The sequence below is a fragment of the Podarcis filfolensis genome (genome assembly GCF_964270895.1).
Source record: "Podarcis filfolensis genome assembly, chromosome: 3".
In the NCBI taxonomy this organism is placed as follows: domain Eukaryota; kingdom Metazoa; phylum Chordata; class Lepidosauria; order Squamata; family Lacertidae; genus Podarcis; species Podarcis filfolensis.
The window spans coordinates 115,339,111-115,360,670 of NC_139606.1; the positions used below are offsets into that span (position 1 = coordinate 115,339,111).

The 21,560-nt window shown below is 43.7% G+C and overlaps 1 long non-coding RNA gene across 1 annotated transcript; it reads right to left on the reverse strand.

Moving 5' to 3' along the window:
• Positions 1-11,453: 11,453 nt before the first annotated feature.
• LOC310758895 lies at positions 11,454-15,173 on the reverse strand. The gene is made up of 4 exons (XR_014546069.1): positions 15,104-15,173; positions 14,696-14,794; positions 13,601-13,732; positions 11,454-11,493 (listed from the first exon to the last, which is right to left on the reverse strand). It is a non-coding gene; the product is annotated as an uncharacterized lncRNA (long non-coding RNA).
• Between the last annotated feature and the right edge of the window lie 6,387 nt (positions 15,174-21,560).

Consider the following 21,560-nt stretch of genomic DNA (forward strand, 5'->3'; position numbering starts at 1 on the left):
ACAGCTGAAGGGATCTCTGGATTCAAATTTTTGACAAGCAACAGAAATGACATTTCTCCCCAATGCAATATTTACTGTAGGGCCTCTAGTTCCTGTAGGAAATTTTTTTTAATTAGGAAATAAAAGGAAAATAGACACACCTGCAATGTGTGAAAACTAGGTGCAAGAGGGCTCCCCACTGCCCTGCAAAATGACCTGCATTTCCCCCCGAAAAGATCAACAGGTCCAGTGCAACTGTTTGCAAGGAGAGACTAGTATTTTCAATTTTTTAGATGGGAAGAATTGAGTGAATTATTCATGAGTTAATGGGAAGAGCTTGTTGTATTTTGACACAGCACCACCAATCTAGTTCTGTATCTCAGCGTCTTATTATATCTTTATCATTTTTTCACACAGCCAGAGAGGTACAATAGTCTGATATTTCCTACAATTGCAATAATTAATTAAAATTCAATGCTGAGTTTGTGAGTTCAAGCAAAACTGTTGTCTGGTGACCAGCATAGTGTATATGTTATACTACAGAGTATTCTTCTTCTTCCTTGGTGATCACTCATAACTGAGAAGGGATGCGGGTGGCACTGTGGTCTAAATTACTGAGCCTAGGGGTTGCCGATTGGAAGGTAGGTGGTTCGAATCCCCACGACGGGGTGAGCTCCCATTGTTCGGTCTCAGCTCCTGCCAACCTAGCAGTTTCAAAGCACATCAAAGTGCAAGTAGGTAAACGGCGGGAAGGTAAATGGCGTTTCCGTGCACTGCTCTGGTTTTGCCAGAAGGAGCTTAGTCATGCTGGCCACATGACCTGGAAAAACTGTCTGCGGGCAAACGTTGGCTCCCTCAGCCAGTAAGCAAGATGAGCACCGCAACCCCAGTCATTCGCGACTGAACTTAACTGTCAGGGGTCCTTTACCTTTACCTTTACCATAGCTGAGTAAGATTGTCTTCCATAAACATGGTTTTAACAGTGAGTCCATAAGTGACTGTGGAGGCCAATTCTGGACCCACACGTCCTTCCACAGTGGGGACATAGGTTTCTGGGCAATAGTGTCAGAGAACCAATATGATATCTATTACTTTCTCATTTTTCTAATCTTAAATTCAGCTCTGACCATTTCTGCAGCAATCTGAAAAAAATCCTCCTGAAAATTCATTAGCAATTTAGGGCAAATTTCTTCAAACATGCCCATTTTGTACATATTTTTTGCAAGCAATTTCCCCTAATAAAATGCATTTCAATGTTATTTTCACCAAAGTATGCACAGTTTTCTCTTTTTCTCTGTATTTCTGTGCAAACATTTGTATAACATCAGAAGGGTTGCCAAACAAACTTGCGTTTTGCCACCTGCTCAGTACCTGGGGACATACGAAGGAAACAGGACATTCCCTCTTGTCAATCTGATGAGTCTGGCTGGCTTTCTCTCCAGAATTTAGTTTATAGAACAACAATTCCTCTCTCTTGAAGTAAGGATTTATAGTCTTGCATCATCATCATTGGTATTATTATTTAAAAGAAAGTAGGAGAAACACGCAAGAAGTTTATTTCTCCCTCACTCATTTGTTCCTTTAAACCAGGGATCAGCAACCTTTTTCAGCGTCCCTCAGACCATGTGGTGGGCCGGACTATATTTTGAAGAAAAATAATGAATGAATTCCTATGCCCCACAAATAACCCAGAGATGCATTTTAAATAAAAGGGCACATTCTACTCATGTAAAAACATGCTGATTCCCGGACTGTCCACAGGCCGGATTGAGAAGGCAAATGGGCTGCATCCGGCCCCCGGACCTTAGGTTGCCTACCCCTGCTTTAAACTCTCCTCTCTTAAATAAAAGAAACTCAGCAAAGTTTCTGACTGTCTGGCAGGAATATTCAAAATATCCCTTATGTTTTCAGAGGGAGACAAGACAGTGCTCCCATCAGTTTCTGGAATCTTGGTCATCACTCATCAGAATAAGCAAAATGAAATAGAAGAAGTACAAATGAGTTATAAAGCGAGATGCTTAATACTGAGTTGAACAATTGGCTCAGTATTTTCTATTCTACACTGAAGTTACATACATACATGCCATACTTTTAAAGCACATTTTCCCACGTGTTGACGGATTCTGGGAACAGTGGTTTACCTCTCACATAGCTGCAGTTCTTAGCATGCTTAATAAACCATAGTTCCCAGGATCCTTTGGAGGGAAAAAAATGTGTGGCGTTTAGTTTCTGGCAATGGCCATCCAGGTCTTGAGACAGGCATTTTTCCCAACCCTGCTTAGAGTTGTCATGATTTTAACCCCTGACCTTGGATGTGCAGTTTGTCCTGCATCACTGATCTGTGCCCCTTCCCCCGAGATGATATCATTTTACTTTCTCAGCAGTCATGCTTAAGTAACCTAGCACAGTAACTGCTCTGAGTAATTTCCTGATCAGTATCAGTTTAAATAATAACCATCACGACCTCTTTCGAGCCATTCTTCACTGCTGAAATATAACCACCCACCATAGGGTGGGGTGGGGGCAAACCCACACACAGTATTCTTCCAATTATCCCCATTTGGAATTTGACTCCAGAGTCCAAACTTATTGGCTAATATTGTTGGGTTCTTAACGTGTATGGCTTAGATCAGGGAGCTTTTTAAAGGATTGAAATAAACTGTTGCAGGGGCCGGATTAACCAGAGTGTAAGGATTGGGTCTCTCTCCCACACATGAGACGACTCCAGCAGTTAATTACCATATTTCCCGGCGTATAAGACGACTGGGCATATAAGATGACCACCCAGCTTTTCCAGTTAAAATATAGAGTTTGGGATATACTCGTCATAGAAGACTACTCCTCTTCCAACACACACCAAATAAAAATTTAAAAAAGCAGTCTCCAGTCCAGCTCGGAAATCCCAGTGGCCAGGAGCTTCTGGGGCCAATTTTCAGGCATATTTCTGCTTTATCTAGACAGCTTGGTGTCCTCTGATTTAATTTGCTGTTGTTTTATCCTTTGGTGGGGAGTTGCTGTAGGAGCTGCTGCTGTAGCTGGCGTATAAGACGACCCCCAACTTTTGAGAAGATTTTCCTGGGTTAAAAGGTAGTCTTATATGCCAGAAAATACAGTAATTAAGATTTATTGGTTCAACAAAAAGCTCCGGTTGGAGCTCCGCTAATTTCAGTCTTCCTCTGATTCCACAGTTGCCAGGAATGAGCTCCCTCCTCTTCCTGTACTTTTCACGCTTCTCGGCTAATCTCGTGACAGGTTGATTCCCCTCTCTTTATTTCTCTGTCTGTGTCACTATCTGAGCCTTTCCTTTGACTAACTGCTCCCCCCTCCTGTAGGAATCATCCTCCTCCCTCTGTGCCTGCTCTTTTGCTGCTTGTCAGAAGGTCCAGTTGTCTGACACAGAGTTTGGGGACCCAGACAAGCAAAAACCCTCAAGGAGGGGGTGAAGCAAAGCCTGGAAATAGAAGGGAAAGGAGAACCTCCATTGACAGATTCAATGCACTGAATATGAAATGCAGGGAGTGGCATAGAGTGAAGCATTACAGATGGATCATGTCCAAATTGTGAATTTGTCCTTCCTTCAGGCCCGTTGTTTTAAACACCTGCAGCATGGTTAGCTAAAGTGTAGCCCTCTAGATTTTATCCCATCATCCCTGAGCATTGTCAATGCTAGTGTGGATGACAGGAGTCCATTAAGCTCTGCAGGGCCACATCTTGACCATCCCATTCAATACTTCATATCTAAATATTTCAAATTTGGTTATATGTCTTACTTTTCACCGCTATTCAGAACAACAAACCCACGTGTTGCAAACTTAACACAACAAACAACACAAGCAACACGAAGACCAGTATTCTAGATAGCACTCCAATTCTTGTTGCATGATATACATAATTTAGTACAACAAAAAAACAAAAACAAAATGTGTGCACTTGTAAATTCTCTAATATATTTGAAATCAAATGAACACACGTCTGTCAATCTTTGAAAGTCCGTAGAAGTATATTAAGTCTATAGTTGAAACAAAGTAGTAGATACAATCCTGTGGGCTAAGCAGTAAAACTTTTTAGGCGTTCATGGGTGCCGAAGTAGTAAGTGAATAACAACGTAGGACAGTGATCCCGTATAATCTGACTGTTTCACTGGAATCTTCTTCAGCACAACTACAAAAGAATTCAAATATGAAACAATGACCTGTGTACATGAAAAATATATAAACTTCACCCTTTACAACCCATACGCTACAAATACAATAAGAAGAAGAACAAAGGTACTTCTACGGACTTTCAAAGATTGACAGATGTGAGTTCATCTAGTATACTGGTCTTCGTGTTGCTTCTGTTGTTTGTTACTTTTCACTCCTGCAGAAAGCAGGAATATCCCTGAAAGGACTGCAATAGAAAGTCAGCAAACATTGTTTGTTTTATGTTGATGATATTCTTTTCTTTTGGAAGGATGTCAAAATGTACAATAGCGCCCTAGCTCAACTGAAAGAGCACTTTGACACGAAAGATCTTGGTGAGGTAACCAACTACCTATCTCTGGAAATAGAGAGAGACCAAGATGGTAACATTCTAGTACACCAGTCACGGAAAATTGCTGCTGTGTTAAGCAAACTAAACCTGATGGATGCTAACCCTGTAGACACACCGATGACAACAGGTTATCAGGTAGATGACACTGAAGGAGCATTTTCTGACACTACACTGTACAGAAGTGTGCTAGGCAAACTAAACTTCATTGCCAGATGTTCAAGACCTGACATTGCTGTTAGCTGTAATTTGCTAAGTAGACAAGTCAACAATCCTACGGTTAAGGATTGGAAAGCTCTGAAACGTATAGCTCGCTATTTGAAGGGCACTATGCATTACAGACTGAGATTTAACAATCAGAAGTCTGGTGGTCTTGAGATATTTGCAGATGCAAGTTTTGGAAGTGACACTACAGGCAGGAAAAGTACGTCTGGAGTTTGCTATATGTACAATCAGGGTCTATTTGATTGGTCATGCAAGAAGCAAACAACAGTTAGCTTGAGTACTTGTGAAGCTGAACTGAATCCACTGTCTTATTCACTTGTGGATTGTGAATGGTTGTTACAGTTGTGCAAAGACATGAGAATTCCTGTCAAATGTCCCATCCAGGTTTATCAGGACAACAAAGCATGTTTGGCTTTGCTGAATTCTGAAGGCTGTAAGCAAAGCACAAAGCACTTGCACTTGAAGCTGCAACATGCTAGAGAATGTGTTCAGAAAGGACTTGTAACGGTGTCCTATATGCCAGGTAATGAAATTCCTGCTGATGTATTGTCCAAGGTTGTTCCAAGGGATCAACACTGTACCTATGTACAGAAGTTGGGTTTGTACTGATATTGTATGAACACACTGCCCAGTGATGTACACAGAAAGGGGGAGGATGTTAGTTTCTGTTTCCCTCACTGAGCAGCTGCTGCGAGTCACAGGACTATGCTTACATTTCACAGTCCAGATACTGCTGGATTCCCATGGGAAAGGGAGATGGGATGTGACGTTTACTGGTTTCCTGTTTCCTTTGTACTGTCGTTTCCTTGTTGGAGTTGCTCTCTGCTTCTCACAGAGGCAAGATGTATATTTGTATGCTCTCTGCATAGCTTAGTAATAAAGCTTAGCAATGTAGCCATACCTGCCTCATCCTTTCGCCGCAGACTCTGGGTGTTTTATACTCTGCTGGCCTTAAGCCAAGATGAGCTGTATCAGCTCGGAGGACCAGAGCTGAATTTATCTAACACAAACGTTCTCTCATTTATTGAACTCTCTTATAAACAGATACATAAACACTGTTTATTAATGATCTGGTTGTGATGCCTGTGGTTAAAGAAACTCCTACTGCCACCCCTCAAGAGACCATGGTACGCAACCGAGAGGAAACTGGCAGAGTACATTAATCTGGCAATGAATTTGCTATTCACCCGTTGGAAAAATGGTTTCAGTGTGGCTCAGATCTTACTGATAATTGAGGTCCCTATCAAGCAGCACCAGTTTGCATGTTCTTCCTTGCTGTTCAAGAAGTTCTGTACAGTACATTAACCTGACAATGCAGTGAAGATTCACTGGATTGGAAATATGGTTTCATACCCCCAGAAGCACCTATAGATCCACTCAACCATCATAGCCACTGATCAAAGTCTCTTCCATCTCTGTTGAAAAATAATTTAAGCAATCAACCATCTCTGTTTTCCTGTTAGTCCTCTTTCTTACACCCACCTTTCACGTATATTAAAAATTGCCAGTTACAACCAGAACCAGGAATAAGCATGGAGACACAACTCAGTGGACTGAACCAGGGCCACATTACACATACAAGTTTTCCACAATATTACAGCCACTTTCTACGGAGAGAAAATTGTAACATCAAAGGTAGAATCATGGGTGTCCAGAGAAATTGTTACAGAGAGAGAGAAAGTAAAACGTTGAAGGGGGCAGGATTGTTTCTCTCACACAGAGAAATGAGGAAGATAGAGAATGTACATTTTGCCTTATATCTCAGGTTCTCCTAACCTGTGTATGGGGTGTTAGGGGAGGGGTAGTACCTGTGGCAGGGGGAGATATGGTTCTCCCCCTGTAGTAGTTCTTCAACAATTGGTCCCCAACCTGCACTCAAATCTACCTGTGGTTCCTAGAAGCTGTCTAATGGCCAGCTAAACCAGGTGAGGGTAGCTGATGTGTCTCAAATCCAGAGTAAATTAGGGACATGTCTGTCCCCTGCGAATATAGGCAAGCTTCAATGAATTGAGCGGACAAGACAAATACTTGGCCCAATAGTCAAGAAGGCAGTTTCTGCGCATGCGGCTGCTAGACTGGTGACTGGGAGTGGTTGCCGAAACCATATAACACCGGTCCTAAAAGACCAAAAGACCTACATTGGCCCCCAGTACATTTCCAAGCACGATCAAAGTGTTGGCGCTGACCTTTAAAGCCCTAACGGCCTTGGCTCAGTATACCTGAAGGAGCGTCTCCACCCCCATCATTCAGCCTGGACACTGAGGTCCAGCTCCGAGGGCCTTCTGGCGGTTCCCTCACTGCAAGAAGTGAGGTTATGGGGAACCAGGCAGAGAGCCTTCTTGGTAGTGGTGCCTGCCCTATGGAACACCCTCCCCTCAGATGTCAAAGAAATATACAACTATCTGACTTTTAGAAGACATCTAACGGCAGCCCTGTTTAGGGAAGTTATAAATTATTATTATTATTATTATTATTATTATTATTATTATTATTATTTTGAGGAAATGATGGGCAGGTGGGGCTCCTTAAACTGGGATGGGAGCCCATGTAGGAGAAGAAAAACTTTGATCCTCTACCTTCACTGTCTTGTGGCTGTGCTTCAGGAGTAATCCCCAAGGAATAATCCATATCTTCTGTCTTGCAAAACATCTACACAAATCCAGAGTGGAGTCCCAAGGCTGTCAAACGGTGCTTTATAAACCTCTTTCTGGCACCCCCTGTGGCCCAGCTGCTCTCAAATGGACTGCATCAGCAATAATGCATAGTACAAAATATACAGTGCACTCTCTCTCGTCTCACTCTCTCTCCCCTCCTTTCTGTGGTTATTTATTTTATATTTTATATCTTTTCATTCATGGTATTACATAACCAATTTATATCTATTTATTAATAGGCCCTGATATTTCCCGTTAATTATTACTATCTGCACGTGTTTATATCAGGTCTGCTAATGTTGTGATTTGTTTACAGTGCATCTTCAAATAATCAATCATTTTCCCCCATTCTATTTTTTAAAATCTCTCTTTTCGATTTCATATTCTTCAACATAAAGTGCAGTCTCAAATCAGCATTGCCAGAACTCTGGGAACGTTTCTCTAATTCTGCCCCAGAGATAACATAAAAACAATCTCCTTCTGATTCATATAGGTACAAGTGAAGACTGCCACACACAGTGTGTAACATATAGCAAGGGCCTATGAGACTATGCGTAGGAATCGGAAGGGCCTTGGGGCACAGGTGGTTTTATCATCAACCATTCATGTTGAAGGTCAAGGTCAATTAATTTCGTTAGTCAATTTACCTTGTCTAAAGTAACCCAATGAAGCTTCCAACATCCATAGAAAGGAACAGATCCTACCATGCAAAGTGAGCATGTGCTGGCGAGGCCAACATTCCTGCATGGCACAGGCATCCCATCAGTGAGGGGACCATATCTTGAGCTTACTAGTTATTATTAAGAAAATAACAGAACACCTCTAGTCATCACATACAGCTCCCAAGTTAAAACAGTACAACGCATCATCAGAGATTTACAACCTCTCCTGGACAATGATAGTTCTCTTTCTCAAGCTCTGGGAGGAAGACCTTTCATTGCCTACAGACAGCCACCCAATCTTAAACAACTCCTAACCCACAATAATACTACAACCAGACGTAACACAGACACTGGCACCAGAGCCTGCAATAAACCCAGATGCCAACTTTGCTGCCACATACACCCGGACAACACCATTACTGGCCCCAACAACATCACACATACCATCTCGGGACTATTTAATTGCTCATCGTCTAACATTGTATATGCCATCAAATGCCAACAGTGTCCTTCAGCTCTCTATATTGGACAAACAGGCCAAACCTTACGCCAAAGAATAAACGGACATAAATCGGACATCAAGAATCACAAGACAGAGAAACCAGTAGGAGAACACTTCAATCTCCCAGGACATTCTATACAAGATCTCAAAGTAGCTGTTTTACTACAAAGGAATTTCAGAAATAGACTGGAAAGAGAAGCTGCTGAATTGCAACTCATTACCAAACTTAAAACCATGGAGAGACCTGGTCTGAACAAAGACATTGGATTCTTATCTCATTATACATGACAAAGCCATTTTTCACCTTCTCACCCCTTGCTTTTTCCTGTAAGACCTATTGCAGTCGTTAAGAGTCGTCAACAGGCTCATCACAGCCATCTGCCAATCACCCATTCCCACCACCCTTCTGAGTAATACCCCTCCCCACCTTCTCACTATATAGAAGGATCTGGCAACTTCTGTTTCAGTGTATCTGAAGAAGTGTGCATGCACACGAAAGCTCATACCAAGAACTAACTTAGTTGGTCTTTAAGGTGCTACTGGAAGGAAAAAAATTTTAGTTTGGGGAGTGAGCATGGGCATTTCTTGGGTCAATGTTGTAGCTGCCATGCAGTGCTGAAGCTCATGTCCTGATCTTGGACTCTTGGGCTTTGACTTTTGGGTGGTCCCACCTTCCTTTCACCAGTGATAACTTTTTTTGGGGGGTGGAGGGGAATAACTCTCTTGTTCAGTAAAGATTTGCCCCTTACTTCCAAGAAAGAGTCTCTGTCGTCATGTTCTGTTTGCAAGCATTGCATATATTTTGATTGTGTATGGAGTGAGTGGATGCAGCTGATATGCTTCACAGCATCATTTAAGTAGCAAGAGAGCCCCTCCTCCATTCAATCTTTTCTTATACCTCTTTGATCTCAATGCAATAAAAAAGAATGTTCCTCATAGAGGTAGTTAGTTGCCCAGGCAAGAGCATAATGTGACCCATGAGAGCAGGCAAATCACCAGATGGTGCAACGGTGATGGGATTAAAGTCAGGCCAAATATTTCTTGACAGCAGCAGGCAGGGCAAGGGTTGGCATGGCATTGGGTCAAAGTATCAGTACATCATCCCACAAGCTCCATGTTGGTGGAATGGTTCTGATGGGTTTGAACCCCTCCAGACCAGAACAATGGGAGTCATCCAGTCTTGAGGTTTGCTGTGGTGCAAGCCAGGCAAGCGAGGTCTCACTGGGAGACCAGGGTGCAGACTCCAAGCAAGTAGATACCGAACCCACGCTTGGGTTTGCTGTGGTCAATCCACCCCTCAGACCCCTTATAGGTTCTCCCCTATACTATGTTGATCCTAAACAAGGCCATTTCCGCCCTCATACAAACAATGTTCTTCCACCTAACAAACGAAAGGCATAGTTTAACTGAGGGAAAGGCAAAACAACAACAACCAAGTGCCTCAGTTTTAGAGAGAAAAATCATTTCTCGCCCTGTCAACTATCATCCCAAAATTGCTCTGTAAAGGCTCTAATTTGAGGGTAGGTGAGAGGGAAATTCTCAAAGCAAAATGGTTGTGAGCTCCAGGGGAAGCAGTCCTACATAGGATTTCCCTTCCCCTCCACAGCAAAGGCTCATGCACAGGGCTGAATTTAGATTTCATGAGGCCCTAAGCTAATGAAGGTAATGGGGCCCTTTATATGCCCAGCTGTCCTTTGTCAACAACAAATTGTTGCTGGTTTTTGTGTTGAATATATGCTATATGGTAATTTATTTACCTAACATGGAGCCTACCAAACACAAAACACTGTTGCTGCATGTAGGTTTTTATCTTATATACAGTGGTACCTCGGCTTACATACACTTCAGGTTACATAAGCTTCAGGTTACAGACTCCACTAACCCAGAAATAGTACCTCAGGTTAAGAACTTTGCTTCAGGATGAAAACAGAAATCATGCTCTGGCGGCACAGCAGCAGCAGGAGGCCCCATTAGCTAAAGTGGTCTTCAGGTTAAGAACAGTTTCAGGTTAAGAACAGACCTCCAGAACGAATTAAGTTCTTAACCCGAGGTACCACTGTATTGGAAATGTAAACCCAGTTTTTTCCCCTTTAATATTTTTGGGGCTCCCCAAGAAAGTGGGGCCCTAAGCTATGGCTTGTTTAGCTTATATGTAAATCTGGCATTGCTCATGGGACAGCTTTTTCCCATAAGCCCATTACACAGAGGAGATTTTGCTGCAATTTATGGGCCACAGCGCCGCCAGGCAAAGTTGCCCCATGCTTATTGGGCACCGAACGGGGCTTTTAAGAGAAATAAGTAAAATGAGCAGAAAGGGAGGAAGCACACACAGATACTGTTGCTGCAGACAGGTCCAATTTTATTCTGCATTCCAATGAGCAGGAGTGTAAGAGCAAATGTAGATAACGTCTTCAGACTATTGGCCTGTGAGAGAAAAGGAAAAAAAAGGGAAAAAAATAAGACAAAGTCAAATTTGACCTAGAGCCCTTGAACAAGCGCACTACTCCATTTGTTGCTGATTTGTGGTGTTCTATTTTTAAAATAAAGTATTCTTGCTATTGATATTATTATTCACAACAACAAGCACAAGAACAACCACCTGCTGTTTGCCTTGACAATATCTGGGGCAAGTGTAATGTGTGTGCAAGCCGCCAGCAAGAATATTTCTAACACACCATCTTCAATTCACCTGCAAGCGAATTAATACTTTAAATACCATGTATTTTTCACAGAATCATAGAATCGTACAGCTGGAAGGGACCCAAAGTGTCATCAGGTCCAACCCACCACAATACCTGGGAGCTTTATACTTACATATCACTGCAGCATAGAACATTCTCTGCACATTTTCCTCTAGAATAATGTACAATTTCGCATTGGGATTTGTAACAATTCCCATGGATCTTCTCACATTGCCTTTGGTTTCTTACAGGTTCTCTACCTGCATATACACAGAGAGAGAAAGCAAGTGAAATGCCATCTAAATATAATACCCTAAACCATTATTTCTAATTCTACGTTAATTTAGCAAAAGTTATCTGGCAGAAGTGTATTTGTAATTTTTAGAGGTCACTCCACTTCACTTAAACCTCCAGGTGGAAAGTCTTCTCTTGAGGAAGGCGCAGAGAGTGTGGTCTTCAAAGACTTCCTGGGTACCAGTAGAGGTCCAGCAGGCACTAACGTTGGTAACCTCATCTTTGAGCAAAGATTTATGGTTCTATCCATTTCACTTTCTTTCATGTTCTGAATTTCCATGCTTAATCTTTCAAAATGACACTATGCAAAGATAAATATTTGACTGAAACTTAGACCTGGACAGAAGTGGTATCTCACTTAGAGGCAAATCTGTACTCTACAATGGAGGAGTGGGTTTTATTTCTTGCTGTTAGTATGAAACTCTGCTTAGGTTTGAATAGCCAATTAAATTAAATTAAAATTATTTATTTGCTACTTGTGTATAACATTCTTCATCTGAAGACCACAGAGTGGTTTACAACATTAAAATACAAAATGAGAATACAAAACAAAACAAAAAAACCCAGAACCCATTCCCACAAACCTATTTGTACGTTTCCGAGCACGATTCAAAGTGTTGGTGCTGACCTTTAAAGCCCTAAACGGCCTCGGTCCTGTATACCTGAAGGAGCGTCTCCACCCCCATCGTTCAGCCCGGACACTGAGATCCAGCACCGAGGGCCTTCTGGCGGTTCCCTCATTGCGAGAAGTGAGGCTACAGGGAACCAGACAGAGGGCCTTCTCGGTAGTGGCGCCCGCCCTGTGGAACGCCCTCCCATCAGATGTCAAAGAGATAAATAATTACCTGACATTCAGAAGACATCTTAAGGCAGCCCTGTTCAGGGAAGTTTTTAATATGTAACGCTGTACTGTTTTTAACACTGATTGGGAGCCGCCCAGAGTGGCTGGGGAAACTCAGCCAGATGGGCGGGGTATAAATAATAAATTATTATTATTATTATTATTATTATTTCAAAGGTCACGTATGGTTTTATCAGCAATAGACCTTTTTATATATTTTTAATATTTTTTTCCATGATGACCTTTATTAGTATTTTTATTTATTTACATACTGTACATACACATAAATGTAAAGGTTCATCATTGTTCCACCCAATGTGTATGTCTTTAAGGGGCCAGAGCAAGGGCCAGAGCAAAATAACGAGACCCAGCTTTACAGCTGTGAAACATAGCAGGTGCTGCTGAGTTGCATTGATTAAGCTGTGTCAGCAATTGGGTGTAGTATATAAGGAGCAGCACCTAGCTCTCCCATTACCCTGGGGGATGGGTTGGTGGTTGGGTCTGGTTTGTTGTTGATGCATTTAGTATAAAAGGAGTTTTTGTTTATGTAATTAAAACCTTGTTTAAGTTATTTTTGAGTCCCTTTTTAATGCATGGTCTCCCCAGCAAGCTCTCTGCAGCGCTACCATACTGCAAATAGCCAACAAATACTCCCCAAGTATCACCCTTCGGAAACATCCATCCAAGTTGGACCAGAACAACCACAAAGCAGTGCCACCCACCCCCAACTCAGACACTCCCTTCAGAAGCATACCATGCTCAGTGGTATCAAAAGACCCTGAGAGGTTGAGGAGAATTAACAAGGACACATTTCCCCTGTCTCTCTCCTGAGAGATTTTCTGTGCCAAAGCCAGGTCTCAACTGCAATTGAAATGGATCTAGAAAATCACTTTCCTCCAAGAACGTCTGGATCTGGTCCATGATCATCTACTCAAGAACATTGTGTAATAAGGAGAGAGCAGCAACTAGCTAGTAATAACTTCGATCTTTTGAATCTAGGGAGGGCTTCTGAGCTTGTGGTCTTACCACTGCCTCCTTCAAGCAGGGAGGCAATATCCCCTCTCTAGAATAGGCATTAATCAGCTCCCTGGTTTCCCAATACAAGTCAATAGGATTGCCAAAGTTTTTCAATTCATGGATACAGAATGGGCTGGGTAGGTCCAGAATCTGGCACAATCTAAATTGCAAACTGGGCCAGAAATCAGATCCGGTTATAGGGTCTTTATTCTTACCGTAATGACAGCAACGAAGCTTTGCTCCACAATTTCCAATGTCTTCATAGCCATCAGGGCATTCCTTCGACACACAGTTCCCTGGCACATCGCCATACCTGCATGATTCTTCATCTGAAACATCAGTGAATCCTGTAGTAACAGAGCAGCAAATGACCTTTAGCTACCTATCCACTTACAAGAGAATTCAAGTAGAATGGTGGGTATGATAAAATCTAATAAATAACAATATGAGCAAAAAATATTTAAGAGAATGCAGAGAAACTCAGGTGGGTGTTTTTTTAAAAAAAACAAGGAAGCAGGCAGGCAGGCAAACACCTATTTTAACAAGAAGAAATAGCAGAGATGGGTGCAACACAGAAGAACACATCAAAAAAGGAATATGGCAGACTCCTTCCACCTCCCTTCTTGCTGTACGTATACCCAACTTTAAGCTTTAACCCAACTTTAAACTTTAACCCACAATCCCCACACAAACCTGCCACTGGTACCCAGTGTACTCAGGCCTCTGCCATGGTTCATAATTGCATGGCATGTGCATTTAACCTGCGTGATTTCCATTGTAGGGGACAAGGTGAGGATGCTGTTGTGAGATGTCACAGGAAGTCAGTTTTTCCTCTGACACCATATAAGAGCATCCCTACCAGTCCCTGACCTGCATGATGATTGGCCTTTGCCCAAGAAGAAAGATTGAGAGTCTAAAGCTTTTTTCGCACCAAGTAAGTCCAATCAGACGCAGTGTGAAAAGAGCATTTAGTTGTTCACCTTTCTTCCATCGCAATGCTTTTTCAGCGTGCGTGATGTTTAGTTGGAAAAGATGTGGGTGTTGCTGTGGTCTAAACCCCTGATCCTCTTGGACTTGCTGACTGTAAGGTCAGCAGTTCGAATCCCCGCAGTGGGGTGAGCTCCCGTTGCTCTGTCCCAGGTCCTGTCAACCCACCAGTTCACAAGCACACAAGTGCAAGTAGATACTGTATATGGGAATTGGAAATGTAGAACGGGGAAACGGGGAAACAAGTGGAAGAGGATAAGCCTTGGCCCCACATAGTGGTATTACTCATTCCAGTCCCATTTAGGAATCAAATAATTGCTTACCTGGATTGGGAATGAGTAGCAGAGCAAACACAACATAGAAAAAGTATACGGTCTTCATAGCTCCCAGAAGGTCAAGGTGGATGCTCCTTGTATCCCAACCTGAAAGGAAATGAAGAGGCAATGTGTTTTGGTGTGTCTTATGCTCCTCTGGGTATTAAAAAATCTCCCTAAACATTATACATTTAATTATAAATTGCCTTCCTGTATCACTGCTCAAGAGACCATGGTACGCAACTGAGAGGAAACTGTGGCAGAGTACATTAATCTGGCAATGCCTTCGCGGTTCACCCGGTTGGAAAAATGGTTTCAATGTGGCTCAGATCCTACTGATAACTGAGGTCCCTATCAAGCAGCACCAGTTTCCTGGTTCTTCCTTGCTGTTCAAGAAGTTCTGTACAGAACATTAACCTGATGATGCAGTGAAGATTCACTGGACTGGAAATATGGTTTCATACCCCCAGAAGTACCTAGGGAACCATCATAGCAACTTATCAAAGTATCTTCCATCTCCTTTTAAAAATAATGTAAGCCATCAATCGTCTCTGTTTTCCTATTAGTCCTCTTTCTTCCACCCACCTTTTCCATGTATTAAATAGTACCAGTTGCAACCAGAACCAGAACCAGTAATAAGCATGGAGACACAACTCAGTGGTCTGAATCAGGGCCACATTTCACATACATGTTTTCCATGATATTACAGCCACTTTCTATGGAGAGAAAATTGTAACCTCAAAGGTAGAAGCATGGGTGTCCACGGAAATTCTTACAGGCAGAGAGAAAGTACAGCGTTGCAGGGGGCAGGCCAGTTTCTCTCACACAGAGAAATGAGGAAGATAGGGCATGTATATCTTGCCTTATATCTCAGGTTCTCCTAACCAGTGTATGGGGTGTTAGGGGAGGGGTAGTACCTCTGGCAGGGGGAGATATTGTTCTCCTCCGTAGTAGTTCTTCAACATTTGATCCCCAACCTGCACTCAACTCTACCCGTGGTTCCTAAAAGCTGTCTACTGGCCAGCTAAAGCAGGTGAAGGTAGCTGATGGGTCTGAAATCCAGAGTGAATAGGGACTTGTCTGTCCCCTGTGAATGTAGGCAAGCTTCAATGAATTGAGCGGACCTGACAAATACTGGGCCCAATAGTCAAGAAGGCTGTTTCTTCACATGCGGCAGCTAGACTGGTGACTGGGAGTGGTCGCCGAGACCATATAACACCAGTCCTAAAAGACCTACATTGGCCCCCAGTACATTTCCAAGCACGATCAAAGTGTTGGTGCTGACCTTTAAAGCACCAACGAGCTTGGCCCAGTATACCTGAAGGAGAGTGTCATCATGTTCTGTTTGCAAGCATTGCATATATTTTGATTGTGTATGGAGTGAGTGGATGCAGCTGATATGCTTCACAGCATCATTTAAGTAGCAAGAGAGCCCCTCCTCCATCCAATCTTGTCTTATACCTCTTTGATCTCAATGCAATAAAAAAAGAATGTTCCTCATAGAGGTAGTTAGTTGCCCAGGCAAGAGCATGATGTGACCCATGAGAGCAGGCAAATCACCAGACGGAGCAACGGTGACCGGATTAAAATCAGGCCAAATATTTCTTGACAGCAGCTGGCAGGACAAGGGTTGGCATTGTCAGAATATGAGCTCAGCGCAGCTGCAGACAGCCAGTTTGTTGACATCATGTGATATGGCTAGTTGTGGGAAAGAATCTTCCCGGAAGTTCACAGGCTGGAAAAGTCTTTGTGAAGCGTGTAATATGAGACCTTCCTCTTGCGTATGTACAGGAAGTCTCTCTCACTTGATTGCTGAAGTTTGAAGTGATCAGACACGTTTTCTGTAGTGCTGCAAAGTCAGAAATAAAAGGATGTAAATAGATGTTTCTGACTATCTCCTTTCCCTGCTAGGGAAGCAGGAGGGAGTGGGTGTGCACTTCCCACACTGGGGAGTGTCGCCTATTGAGACCTAGCCTGGAGCCTGCGGGGACTGCAGCCAGGGAGGTCACCGGAGACCAAGCCGGGAGCCTGGGAGAGTTGCCAGCTTCTCCTGAAAAAGGGTTGTTTTCCAACATGTGGTAGCAAATTGGAGGTCGATGGATCGTATTCATCCTCTGCAAGGAGATGTGGTAGCTCACAGGTGGTGGCTACAAAGTATCAGCTGAGCACAGCTGAGCACCAGTGGAGAAGTCTTCCTGATAAGCTACGTTCCAAGAACCCCTAAAGGTATGCTGATTTATGGCTGAAAAAGTGAACGCAGATTGATTTTTCTCTGGTTCACTGAAAAGGACGCTGCTTTTTGGATTAAAAACAGCACAGAGACAGCCACATACTTCGCATTCCAGGGGAACTGATAAAGTCTGCCGCCGCCTGCCAAGTGCCGTTGCTAAGCAACAAGACGTGAGTACTTTTGAGCTAATTTTTTTGAGCAAGTTAGCTTCAAAAAGCAAAGAGAGAAAAATAAGCCGAAGCAAGAGCGAGGCTGGGACTGAGAGGCTGGGAATAACTGTCAGAATTCCAGCGTTTGTTTGTTATCTCACAGACTCTTAGAAGGGGCTTTCCAAGCAGCAGAGGCTAGCTGCCAGCTGCATAGCAGCCAGTAAGTAAACAGCCCAATAGACTTTTGGATTTTTCCAGCTTGTGGCTGAGAGCTGAGGCTTGAATCCAAAATGGATGCCAAAAAGGGGGAGGCTTACCTTACCCACCTCCCCTAACTAATGACAATTATTCCTCATGGTCTGTGAAAATGAAGGCCCTGCTTCAGAATCAAAGGATATTTGGAGTGATTGATAATCCTATCCCTGCTGCGCCCACGCCAGCTTGGAATTCACAGAATGTGAGAGCCAGGATGGCTATTATTCTGTGTGTCTCGGATGAGCAACTTGTTCATATCGCGGATGAGGAACACGCACACGAAATTTGGCTTATATTACAGAGAATTCATCAATGAGATGCTGGTGGTACAGCGTTGCTGCACTTTGAAAAGCTGACAAATATGAGGCTGGCGCCTGATGGGGATGTGCAAGCGCATCTGACAGAGATGAAATTCTTACGCCAGCAGATGGCGCAACGCAATTTCCCTCTTCAGGAAGAGATATTTTGCTTTATGATTCCATTCATTTCATTTATTACGGCCATAGGCCCATACAGGTAAAAACAACACATAAGTGACAGCTTGTGCCGTAGGGGAAAAACAAAACAAAACAAAAAACAGTCGCTAAAACGACACTATAACAATAAAATACTAAAAGATGGAAAGGCATACTACGCCTTAATTAGCTTGTAGTGCTCCTTGTCGTCGCTTTTGGGAAAGGACAGCGACCAGGAACCTAGCCACCTTCAGGGTCGTGTGGGTATCCTTGTCCTGCAAGATTTGGGCAAGGTGGAATTTTGGTGGGGTACCCTCTAGTTTCTGAATGATTGATCCCAACAAATTTGCCCGTGGCACATTGAACAAGGGGCAAAAGAACATAATGTGCTGGAGCGACTCCGGCGTCACCTTATCACATTCGCACACAGCGGGGGCTTGGCCCTTTGAGAATCTATGTCTCAGGACATTGGAGGGAAAAACGTTAAACCTCGCTTTGGTGAAGGCCAGTCTATGGGCAACAGTCGAAAGGGAGGAGAGGTATGATGGAACACAGTAAGTTAAAGTGATACCAATGTTCTGGGGCGAGCAAACACCTCCCCCCAGCGTATAATTTCGCTGTAAGTCGATGTCATCCAGTCTTTGGCGGATCAATCTTTGAGCAGTGATTTGGTCTAGTTTTAGGGAATCTGAGGGAGAGATTCCATAACTCAGGAGTTTGGCATGAATTCTACTAGTCCAATGGCTAGAGAATTCATCTCGCCATAAGCATTGGACAAGGTAATGGTTTGGTAATCTATGCCACAATGATAACCAGTAATTGAAGACTTGCTTCCACAGACAAGTTTCTAAGGATGCGATCTTCAATTCTAGTCGCATGGCTGCGTTGCTTACGCACAGGGGGAGCATTAGGAGCCGACGTAGGAATTGGCTTTGCAGAGTCTCAAGGGGAGCAAGATCTGTCATCACGGCCCAGAGCGGGGCAGCATAAGCAAGCACGGCAACCACTTTTGCCTTGAACACCTTTAGGGCCGAGGGAACATGCAAAGCTCCGTCTGAAAAGAAGAATCGGAGGAGCGCATATGACAAGGTTTTGGCCTTGTTAAGTAGGTGTTGAATTTGAGCTTTCCACCCCAAATTGTATTGAAAAATAACTCCTAGATATTGAAATTTTAGGACTTGCTCTATTTTTGCTCCACCAAGCTTCCATTTGTATAATCTCCGGCTTCTGGAGAAAATCAGAATCTTGGACTTAGCATGGTTGATGGTTAATTGATTGAGTTGACAATACGTGGCAAAGATCTTCAGAGCTCTGGTTAGTCCAACACGTGTATAAGATAGAATTACTGCGTTGTCCGCATATAAGAGGAGTGGACAGCGGTAATCCGCTAGTCTAGGCGCGTGTATACTTGGAGATGAGTTAACTAGGGGTGCTCGCATGTCACTGATGAATAGGTTGAATAGGCAGGGAGCCAATATGCATCCTTGGCGCACTCCCTTGTTTATTGGTATCGAATTTGTGAGGTCGCCCGCAGGAGTGAGTCTCACTCTGGCAAGGGTACCTTCGTTGAGCTGGCTTATGAGCCATAAGAGTCTTCTATCAATGCCCTGTTTCGCAAGTTTCTCCCAAAGAATATTTCTAGGAACGCTATCAAAGGCTGCCTTTAGATCTAAGAAGGCGGCACAGAGGTAGCCCCGGGGAGGGGAGGAGTACTTCCGTGCCAGGTGATAAAGAACTATCACATGATCGATTGTAGAGCGTTTAGTTCTGAACCCTGCCTGTTCGTGACCAATCTGGTTAGTCTCGTCTACCCATCGCAATAATTTAGTCAGCAAAAAGCTGGCATAAATTTTCCCTATGATCGAAAGGAGGCTGATGTTACGGTAGTTTTCCGGCTCCGTTGGAGAACCTTTTTTATGAATTGGTACTATTATGGCCTCCTTCCATATTTTGGGGATGAGACCGGAAGCATTGATTGCATCGAAGGTTTTGGCCAAGATGCCGGCCCACCATTTTGGGTGTAGTTTGATGGCTTCAGCAGGGATCAGGTCGGGCCCAGGGGCCTTGCCCGGTTTCAGCTGAGCTATTAACTTGGCTATTTCGTCAGGATCGGTGGGAGGCCAAATAGGTAGGTGGGTAAACAGGTGCATCAGATGGTCAGAGGGAGCATCTGCCTGTGAGAAGCATCTCTTCAGGAACAGTTCCCATGTCGTTGCAGAGATGACTGCCCTTGGGGAATTCCTCCCCCTTCAGTTAATCAAAGACCAGAATTCCCTGGATCTGTGTGGTTTTGAAGCAGTGATCAAAGCCTGCCAACGATTATGTTGCCACTCACGCTTGGCAATTTTCTGCGTGCATTTGTAAACTTGCTTGGCATGTGCATAGCTAGCTGGCAGAGTAGATGCATCAGAGGTCTTGTATACATTATATATAGCACGGAGGCGCTGTCTTGCTTGTTTGCACTGAGAATTATACCAGGGGGCACCGTAAGTATACTCGTTTCGATTTAAATTTTTGGGTGGTAACCTGAAGAAGGACGTAAGATCAGTCATATGATGGTGGAAGCGCTTCAGCACTATGCTATGCTCGTCTGAGGCAGGGCCTATGTTGGAATGGGGCCCGAGGATTTCTTTTTGAAAGAATTCCAGGTACCTTTGGGCCTGTGTCTCCGACCATTTGATTCCTCTTACTTGGAGAGATTCGTTGGTTACTATCTGAGTCGGATGTCTATGAGCCTCCAGCTGCCAGTTCAGGGAAAGCTTAGCAACAAGGGGAAGATGATCACTAAATTGTACATTCTCGATCTTAAAAGTGGAAATACACTTAAGTAGATCCCTAGAGACCAACAGGTAATCGAGGACGCTGTTTGATTTAACGCTCAGGTGAGTGAAATCCCCTGGAATATCGGGGAGGCATGTGCCATTTAAGGGGACCAAATTCAAACAGATGGCCATTTGATAGAGGAGTACTCCAGCCTCATTTACTCTGTGGTCTTTAAAAGTTCTCTTCATGATGTGTTCCAGGTCATAATTATCAAGGTTTGGGGTAACCCACCATTTGGCTTTGGTCAGCGAGTCCCAGTTTGCTGCTGTACGGGCATTAAAATCTCCACCTATTATGGCCGGGGTGTTAGGAAACTTAACATAGCATGAGAGCAAATGCTCTTCTAGCGAGCCCCATTTAGAGCCCAGTTTGAGGGAAGAACCCCCAGGTGGCAAATAGACATTTGTAACTAGGAGCGAGATCTTTTCCCCCGCAATCAGCCCGGTAAGGGCGTAGGGAGGCAAGGCCTGTACTAGAGTAAATTTAGAATGTAGGTTGAGGGAGATGCCTATTATTAGGCCCCCTTTAGGGCGGCCTCCTTTCAGGGAGGGGCAGGCAGGGAGTTCTAGAAGCTCAAAGCCATTTAGGACAATTTTCTCTACTTCCCACGATTCTTGGAACAAGATGATATGAAACAGGTTGATATACTCCAAGAATTCTGGCTCATGTTTTTTTCCCCTCCAGCCCGCAATGTTCCAGCTGAGGACTGATAGGGGGGAGTTCCTGTTGTGTTCAATTCGCTGTCATTTCAGGGAGAGAAGTGGGTCCTTTGGAGGCAGGGCAGACCCCACAAAAAAGTCAGTTATTTTACTTTGCGTGGCAGGCACCTGCTGGAGGTACCTAATCTTGAAGTTGGTAGTGGGGTGTTCAGACTGGGGCACCAAAGCGGGTCTCCCGCTGGCTAACCCAAGGGTAGCCACTTCAGTAGGAGACTCCACAGGATTTGCTGAGACTGCCCCACT